Source organism: Heloderma suspectum, chromosome 4, assembly GCF_057233095.1.
Source record: "Heloderma suspectum isolate Gila_16-S chromosome 4, 16-S_ref, whole genome shotgun sequence".
NCBI lineage: Eukaryota > Metazoa > Chordata > Lepidosauria > Squamata > Helodermatidae > Heloderma > Heloderma suspectum.
In genome coordinates, this window is record NC_139461.1 from 194,984,703 (window position 1) to 194,993,184 (window position 8,482).

At 44.6% G+C, this 8,482-nt stretch overlaps 1 protein-coding gene across 1 annotated transcript in view; it reads right to left on the reverse strand.

Annotated features, from left to right (window-relative positions):
- BCAR3 (BCAR3 adaptor protein, NSP family member) overlaps positions 1-4,919 on the reverse strand; it is a 195,204-nt gene extending 190,285 nt beyond the window's left edge. Inside the window, exon 1 of the mRNA XM_084851785.1 lies at positions 4,893-4,919. The gene's annotated coding sequence lies outside the window, so the exon portion shown is untranslated. The remainder of the gene's footprint in view (positions 1-4,892) is intronic.
- Positions 4,920-8,482: the final 3,563 nt, after the last annotated feature.

An 8,482-nucleotide genomic window follows, 5' to 3' on the forward strand; every position in this document is an offset into this window, starting at 1 on the left:
AGGACTATAAAGTAATTTATTTAGAGATCAATCCTATAGTCCCTGGGTGAGCATCCCAGGGACCATAGGGTGGCTTGGAAAACCCCTCTGAGGTTGAAGGCAGTGCTCCGACCTCGGAAGGGAAGTCGGAGATCTGACCCCTACCCCCTCACAGCCAGCGTGGAGGGAACTGAGCTGGCTGCCTCTCCAAGGTTGGAAAATCAACGTTGGAGAGGGGAAAAGGGGGCAGTCTGATGGGCAGGGAGGGGAGGAGACTGGGGAGGCCAGGATACAATTTATCCTGAGCCTCCCCCAGCCTCCTTCCCTCACCCTCTGATGTACCCTCGCTAGATGGGCTAGAAAGCCTGTCTTGCTAAAATATAGGAAAGCAGAGGACTGGGAAGCGAACATCGCCTCCGCTGGTCCTCCTACCCTACTGGTTTCAGCCTGGCAGGGCATAGGAATCTGGGAAGCCCCTGAGTTCAGGGGCTTCCAAGCAGTGAGGGTGTAAGTCATAGGATTGTGCCCTTTATTAAAAAATACTTCCAGGTTACCTTCAAGGGTAAAGCCCTCCCAATAAAGCCCTCCGAACACAATAAAATCCTAAACAAAGATAAAACAGACAAAATTAATAAAATCATCAAGCACCAGCAGTAAAATATATAGTTCTAGATGGCAATTGAATCTAACACACAATTGCAACTAAAAGACCAGAACAGTCTACTGAGACATACTCAGGGGAAGGCCAGAGAAAAGAATTAAGTCTTCAGGGCCTTTCTAAAGGCTTGTAATGATGGGGCTTGATGGACCCCTAATGGCAACTCCTTCCAGAGGTGTGGGGCCATTGTAGGAAAGGCCCTCTCTCGTGTACTTGCCCATTTAACTGCCCTCAAAGGTGGGCAATGGAGAAGGACCTCTGTTGCTGATCTTTAGGTGTGGGCAGGATGATATGGGTGAAGGCAGTCCTTCAAGTAACTTGGTCCCAAACCATTTAAGGCTTTAAAGGTTTAAATTAGGCCCAGTACTTTAAATTAGGCTCAGAAATGTACCGGTAACCAGCTGATGCAGTATAGGTGTCATATGATCTGACTGTTTCAGCCTCACTAACACCTGAGAGGCCACATTCTGCACCTGCTGAAAATTCTGACCGTCTTCAAAGGCAGCCCCACATACAGTGCATTATAGTAGTCCAGCTTGGATGTCACTCGCGCATGAATAACTGAGGCAAAGTCTGTTCTCCCCAGATAGGACAACTGGCATACCAGCCTAAGCTGGTAAAATGTACTCCCTGAGAAGACATGCATAGAACTGTGATGTAAATTTCTTAGGTGCAATTTCAATTTGCAACTAACGGTGTAAAATGTGAATGTGACAACATGTGCTTGCAAACCAGAAGCCATGACTTATTGAATGTATGCTTGTGGCAAAGCTGAGTTCTTCTCTGTGTAATGTTTTACATGGCCCTAAATACTCATGCTCTTACTTCAGGGGTGGACAACTTGTGGCTCTCCAGATGTTTCAGCCTATAATTCCCATCAGCCCTAGTCAGTATACCCAATGGTGATGGAAGATGGAAGGCCAAAATATCTGTAAGGCTACAACTTGCCCACTCCTGCCTTACATTCTTGGAATCCATAGAAGTTCACACGTTATCCCCACTATTTTTGCAGATGGATACAGAACATGCCAGATTCCATTCAGATCAAAAATTCCACAAAGCTCAACAAGTTTGCTGATGACACCAAATTATTCAGGGTGATTAAAACAAAACAGGATTGTGAGGGGCTCCAAAAGCATCTCTCCAAACCGGGAGAATGGGCATCCAAATGGCAAATGCGGTTCAATGTAAGCAAGTGTAAAGTGATGCATGTTGGGGCAAAAAATCCCAGCTTCAAGTATAACCTGATGGGATCTGAGCTAGCAATGACCAACCAAGAAAGAGATCTTGGAATACTATGAACAGTTCTGGTCACCACACCTAAAAAAGGATATTGTAGAGCTAGAAAAAGTGCAGAAAAGGAGCTGGAGCATCTCCCCTGTGAGGGAAGGTTACAACTGCTGGGATTGTTTAGCTTGGAAAAAAGGAGGGTAAGGGGAGATAGGATAGAGATGTACAAAAATATGCATGATGTGGAGAATGCGGATAGGGAGACTTTTTTCTCCCTGTATCATAATACTAGAACCCGAGGTCATCCCATGATTGGTGGGAGATTCAGGACAGATAAAAGGAAAAACTTCTTCACACAGCACATAGTTAAACTATGGAATTTGCTACCACAAAATATAGTGATGGCCACCAATTTGGATGGCTTTAAAATAGCGTTAGACAAATTCCTGGAGGAGAAGTCTATCAGTGGCTACCAGGCTTGGTAGCTATGTACTACCTCCAGTATCAGAGGTGGTATGCTTATGTATCCCAGTTGCTGGGGAATATGGGTGGGAGGGTGCTGTTGCGCTCATGTCCTGCTTGTGGTTTCCTGGTCGACAGCTGATTGGCCACTGTGTGAACAGAACGTTGGACTAGATGGACCCTTGGTCTGATCCAGCAGGGCTCTTCTTATGTTCTTAACTTCAGATTCTATCATCTAGTTCAGAGCTATCCTTAATAATTTTTCTGCTAATTCCTAAACTAATTAAAAGGTGAAGTCATTATGACAAATTGCTAAATAAGTTCTGTCCAGCAAACATATTTTTGCTAGATTGGTATTTCATTTCTGGTTGTTTGAATCAAATGAGATGATACTTAAGAAAGCAGCACTAATCTGATAACTGCTTTAGCATAGAGGGCAACAAACCTTCCACGAAAAGAGAAGGTTTCAATGTTGGCTGTACAATGTTATTTCACCTGGGTGGGTGAGTGAGAACACTTTTTAAGGACTTCTTATGGAGGGTCAAATACACAAATGACTTTCAGCCTGTCTTCTTCTGGAATTTATAATTCTGTGTTCACAATCACAAGAAAACTTTGGTATGTTAAAATGAACAGGAAGGCAATATTGTTCGGGAGGCCTCTCTTGAGACAGCAAATGTTAGAGTGTAATTTGAGTCCCCCACATTTTGAATAAATTTTGCCCCTAGCCTAGATCACTGTAGGTGCTTCAGTAGTGCTTTCCCTCCCCAGATTATTAGACTTAGTGTGGATTTTTCCTAGCCTAATAAAAATTCAACGACACAGCTTAACAGAACCTGCAAAATCTTTAGTGAACAATAAAGTGATTTTGAAAAAAATAAGGATTAGTCTGTTTTGGTTTATAATAAACCAAAAGAACATAGAAACTACTCACATTTTTTTAAAAAATTGCTTACTATGGTTTTTCTGTATTTTGAACTCAACCTTTCAAAGATCCCCCACAAACTACTGTTTGTTCCATTGCCCTGAAAAGTTGGCATGGAACAGGGTGATTAAATGTGATTTCATCCAGTTCCTTACTTTCCACTGAACTGCTTACCACAGGCTCTATGGATCCATTAATGATACGTTGTATACTAAAGTGCAACATAGCTGTGAATGTAATTTTGCACCTAGCTGCTTCATGAAAATTATATGCAAATAATGTTATCTAAATGCAACGCATCCATGCAAAGTAGTAGCGGCTTTCCAGTTCACAGTTTATGTCTAAAGTGGGCTCCGGCGGTGCTGGACAGTTTGGCCCATCCCAGTCTTTGGACAAAAGGTGACAGTGTCCGCAGTGAAGGACAAAAGGTGACACTGTCTTCAGAGAATACTTAATGCCTGAATATAGTACCCCCGTTCAGTCCATGTTGCACTTTGGCACCCCCCAGTGGCACACAGCATTTATTGCCATTCTCGGTGCTTTTGAGGAGGAAGGTTAGTGCTGAGATTAAGCAAATTCATAAAAGAACAATGATGTGTTAATGACAGCATGGTGCCTCCAAGGCAGATCTAAGCCCACAGACTGAATATCAAAAAACCTTCCTACTGGAAATAATGAAGATCCCCCTGTTCATCCTAACACTTAGGAGCTCTTCTTTATCAAGTCAGATGAATGAGGCATAATCCACATGTATATATCTGTTCCTTTGCTTTGTTTCCTTCAGTAATACAGGTTTACTAAGACTACTCCAATCGGGCATACATAAAAGGCCACATGTCCCCCCTAAAAAAGGAGGGGGAGTAAATCTTCATAACTCATGCAATAATTTATACGTTGTCCCTATATTCTTTGTTTTTCTTAGCAGAAAGAAGAAAAATCACGTGAGATTATTATCTAAACCATGCTACTCTCAAAACAGTGAAAAAGGACATTACACCACTTGCTTTAAACAGATGTTCCCGTTAATCTTTCTATCCTCCTCCTACTGTAGCAAATTGTAAACATTTGCATGTGCAGTTGTTTGACTTCCACTCTGTTAATTGTAGTCCTCTTGCAAAAAAAGTTTAAATAAAACCATCCAAAGATAAATAAATGAAATCAATTAATCCATTCATTTCCTTTTCGCTTTCTTCAATCAACTGAAATACTTTGCTAAAACACAATGCACTTTCTTTATGCACGGTAACTTAAGTTAATGCCCTGATTTGCAAGTAAGAACAAGACAAGGCATATTAAAATCATTGCTGTCTTAGAACTTCCCAAACAACATAGTATATATAAAACAAGAAAATACAAAGTAAGGTTTTGCTATTTTAATATATGTGAAAATATTGTTTTGTGTTTTCAAATGCAAAGTAACTGTGTTAGCTAAGACACTCCCCCGCCACCCCTGACGCCACATTGCCCCAGGCAATATTTTTTTAAACATCTTTCAGACCTGTAAATCACAGAGAGATAAACATGCTAGCTCAGAAAAAGATTCCTCTTGACAAATAATAATTAGTCCATTAGCTTAATTTTATAACCAGAGACTGCTGCTTTGCATATTAAGAGAAAAGAACACATAACATTTCTTACCACTCAAATCGGCTACCATGTTCCACTAATCTATCCTTGAAACTGAAATATCCTCTTGTTGAAAGACACACCTTGAAAAGTCCTTCCAACCAATCAACAATCAGACCTGCTCAGATGTCAAGAGCTTGCAAACCATACAGTGAGAGATGGATTCTAATTGTTTCTTTTGGTTTGTTCCTTAAGACTGAAAGAAATAAACAAAGATGTGTCCCATTCCAAGTAAGTTCGAGGATTTATTTTATCTCTTTTAAGAAATACTTAAGTGTTACTCCCTACTGCCTTTGTTAATATGCTGTAATAAATCAAAACAGAGCCATACACACATACACACACACACACACACACACACACGACACTTGGGATATATTGCATTAGAAATTCCTGCAGGCAGGGGAAGGAGAAACCCATATATATATATATATATATATACACACACACACACACACACACACTCACACACACTCACATAAGATATAATTCAGGCAAAATTAAGCAAATTTAACAATCTGATCCTAGTATCTAGGTTTACTTCTAGAGAAGTCCCACTAAGTCCAATGGGACTTACTCCCAAGTAAGTGTGTGCCAGTTTGCAGTTATGCAGCCCAATCTTGTCCATATTTACTTGGAAATAAGTTCAAATGAATTCAGCGTGGAGTTATTCCCAGATAAGTGTGGAGGGCTGTAGCCTTAGTTCCACTAATTTCAGTAGGACAAAGTCAGTTTATTTATTTATTTATTTATTTATTTATTTCTATACCGCCCAATAGGCGAAGCTCTCTGGGCAGTTCACAAAAACTAAAACCAAACAACACACAATAAAACAATTTAAAATATATAGAACATTAAAACCTCAATATAACAATACAACCACAATAAAACCTAGCAGCAGTACAGGAGTTTAAAATACAGATTTAAAACAGCAAAGATAAAAATTTAGAAAGCTAAAATGCCTGGGAAAATAAACAGGTCTTCACCTGGCGCCGAAAGGAGTACAATGTAGGCGCCAGGCGAACCTCACTAGGGAGCTCATTCCAGAGCCGGGGTGCCACAGCAGAAAAAGCCCTCCTCCTAGTAGCCACCCGCCTCACTTCCTTTGGCAGGGGCTCACGGAGAAGGGCTGCTGCTGATGATCTTAAGGTCCGGGCAGGCACATATGGGAGGAGGCGATCCTTCAGGTAACCTGGCCCCAAGCCGTTAAGGGCTTTGAATGTTAACACCAGCACTTTGAATCGGGCCCGGAAATGGACCGGCAGCCAGTGCAGCTGGAAAAGTACTGGCGTAATATGAGCTCGCAGGCCAGTCCCTGTTAACAATCTTGCTGCCCTATTTTGGACCAGCTGAAGTTTCCGGACCGTTTTCAAAGGCAGCCCCACATATAACGCATTGCAGTAATCCAGACGAGAAGTTATCAGAGCATGGAAAGCTGTACCTAGGCTGCCTCTCTGTCCAGATAAGGGCGTAGTTGGTATACCAGCCTAAGCTGATAAAAAGTGCTCCGTGCCACTGAGTTCACCTGTGCCTCAAGTGACAGTTCTGGATCCAAGAGCACCCCCAAACTACGAACCTGATCCTTTAGGGGGAGTGCAACCCCCTCCAGAACAGGTTGAATATCACCTAGCCGGGCAGACGAACCACCCACTAACACTACCTCCGTCTTGTCTGGATTGAGTTTCAGTTTATTGGCCCTCATCCAGTCCATTACCGTGCCCAGGCACTGGTTCAGAACAGCCACTGCCTCACCTGGTTTTGATGTAAAAGAGAGGTAGAGCTGGGTGTCATCTGCATATTGATGGCACTTCAGCCCACACTTCTGGATAACCTCCCCCAGCGTTTTCATGTAGATGTTAAACAGCATGGGGGATAGAATAGAGCCCTGTGGAACCCCATGGCACAATTGCCATGGCACAGAGCAATAATCCCCCAGCACCACCTTCTGGAATCGGCCATCCAAGTAGGAACGGAACCACTGTAGTGCAGTGCCTCCAACTCCCAACCCAGACAACCTATCCAGAAGGATACCATCGTCGATGGTATCGAAAGCCGCTGAGAGGTCCAGGAGAATCAACAGGGTCACACTCCCCCTGTCCCTCTCCCGGCAGAGGTCATCCCACAGGGCGACCAAGGCAGTTTCCGTTCCAAAACCTGAAGCCCGATTGAAATGGATCTAGATAATCCATTTCATTCAAGAGTGCCTGGAGCTGTCCTACAACCACCCGCTCAAGCACCTTGCCCAGGAAGGGGATGTTGGCCACTGGCCTATAATTGTTAACATCCTCTGGGTCCAGGTTAGGCTTTTTCAGGAGTGGTCTAAGTACTGCCTCTTTTAAAGCAGCAGGCACCACTCCCTCTCTCAAGGAGGAATTTACAACCTCCTGGACCCAGCTGGACAACCCCTCCTTGTTTGATTTAATAAGCCATGAAGGGCAAGGGTCAAGCACACAAGTGGTCGATCGGACTTGGCCAAGCACCTTGTCCGCATCCTCAGGCCTCAGTAACTGAAACTCATCCAATAAAACTGGACCAGACGGTGCTCTGAACGCCTCTACCAATGGAACTGCATTAATGGTGGTGTCCAAGTCATGACGAATCTGAGCGACTTTATCCTCAAAGTGCCGCGCAAACTCGTCACAGCGTGCTACCAAGGGTTCCACTGTCTCTCTCCCTGGCCCAGAATGTAACAGGCCGCGAACCACTCGGAAAAGCTCCACCGGACGACACTGAGAAGATGCAATGCTGGTGGAAAAGAACTGCCTCTTTGCCACCCTCACCGCCACAGAGTAGGCTCGATAGTGGGCTCTTACCTGTGTTCGGTCAGACTCAGCACAAGTTTTCCTCCACCTGCGTTCTAGCCGTCTCCCCTCTTGCTTCATTGCCCTCAGCTCAGGTGTATACCAAGGAGCTGGCCGGGCTCTGCTCAGAGGGAGAGGGCGCTTGGGTGCGATCGTGTCAACCGCCCGAGTCATCTCTGCATTCCACAGAGCGACCTGGGCTTCGACAGGAGCACCAGCCATACCAGCAGGAAAATCCCCCAGAGCCCTCTGGAATCCATCGGAATCCATTAACCATTTTAATAGCTCCCCCACCCTTGCAGAGGGGAAAGGCCGCCAGAAGTCTAAACCTCAGCAGGAAGTGATCTGACCATGACAAAGGGACAGATGTTAATTCCTCCACTTTCAGATCACCATCCTCCTGTCCAGTCGAGAAAACCAGATCAAGCGTGTGTCCTTTTATATGCGTTGGGCTGATGACATGTTGGGACAGCCCCATGGTTGTCATGACGGCCATGAAGTCCTGATCCGCCCCGGATACAGCAGCCTCGGCATGGAAGTTGAGATCCCCCAGGACCATCATCCTGGGGGTCCTCAACACCAAGTCCGAGACCACCTCCGTCAGCTCAGGCAGGGAGTCCGATGGGCAGCGGGGTGGGCAGTACACCAACAGAATCCCTAATCTGTCCCGGGTACCCAACACAAGGTACAGACACTCAAGATCTGCACTCGAATGAGCAGGAAGCCTGGAGAAGGAGATTGAATTCCTATAGACCACGGCAACCCCCCCTCCCCGACCCTCAAGTCGGTGTTGGTGCTGCA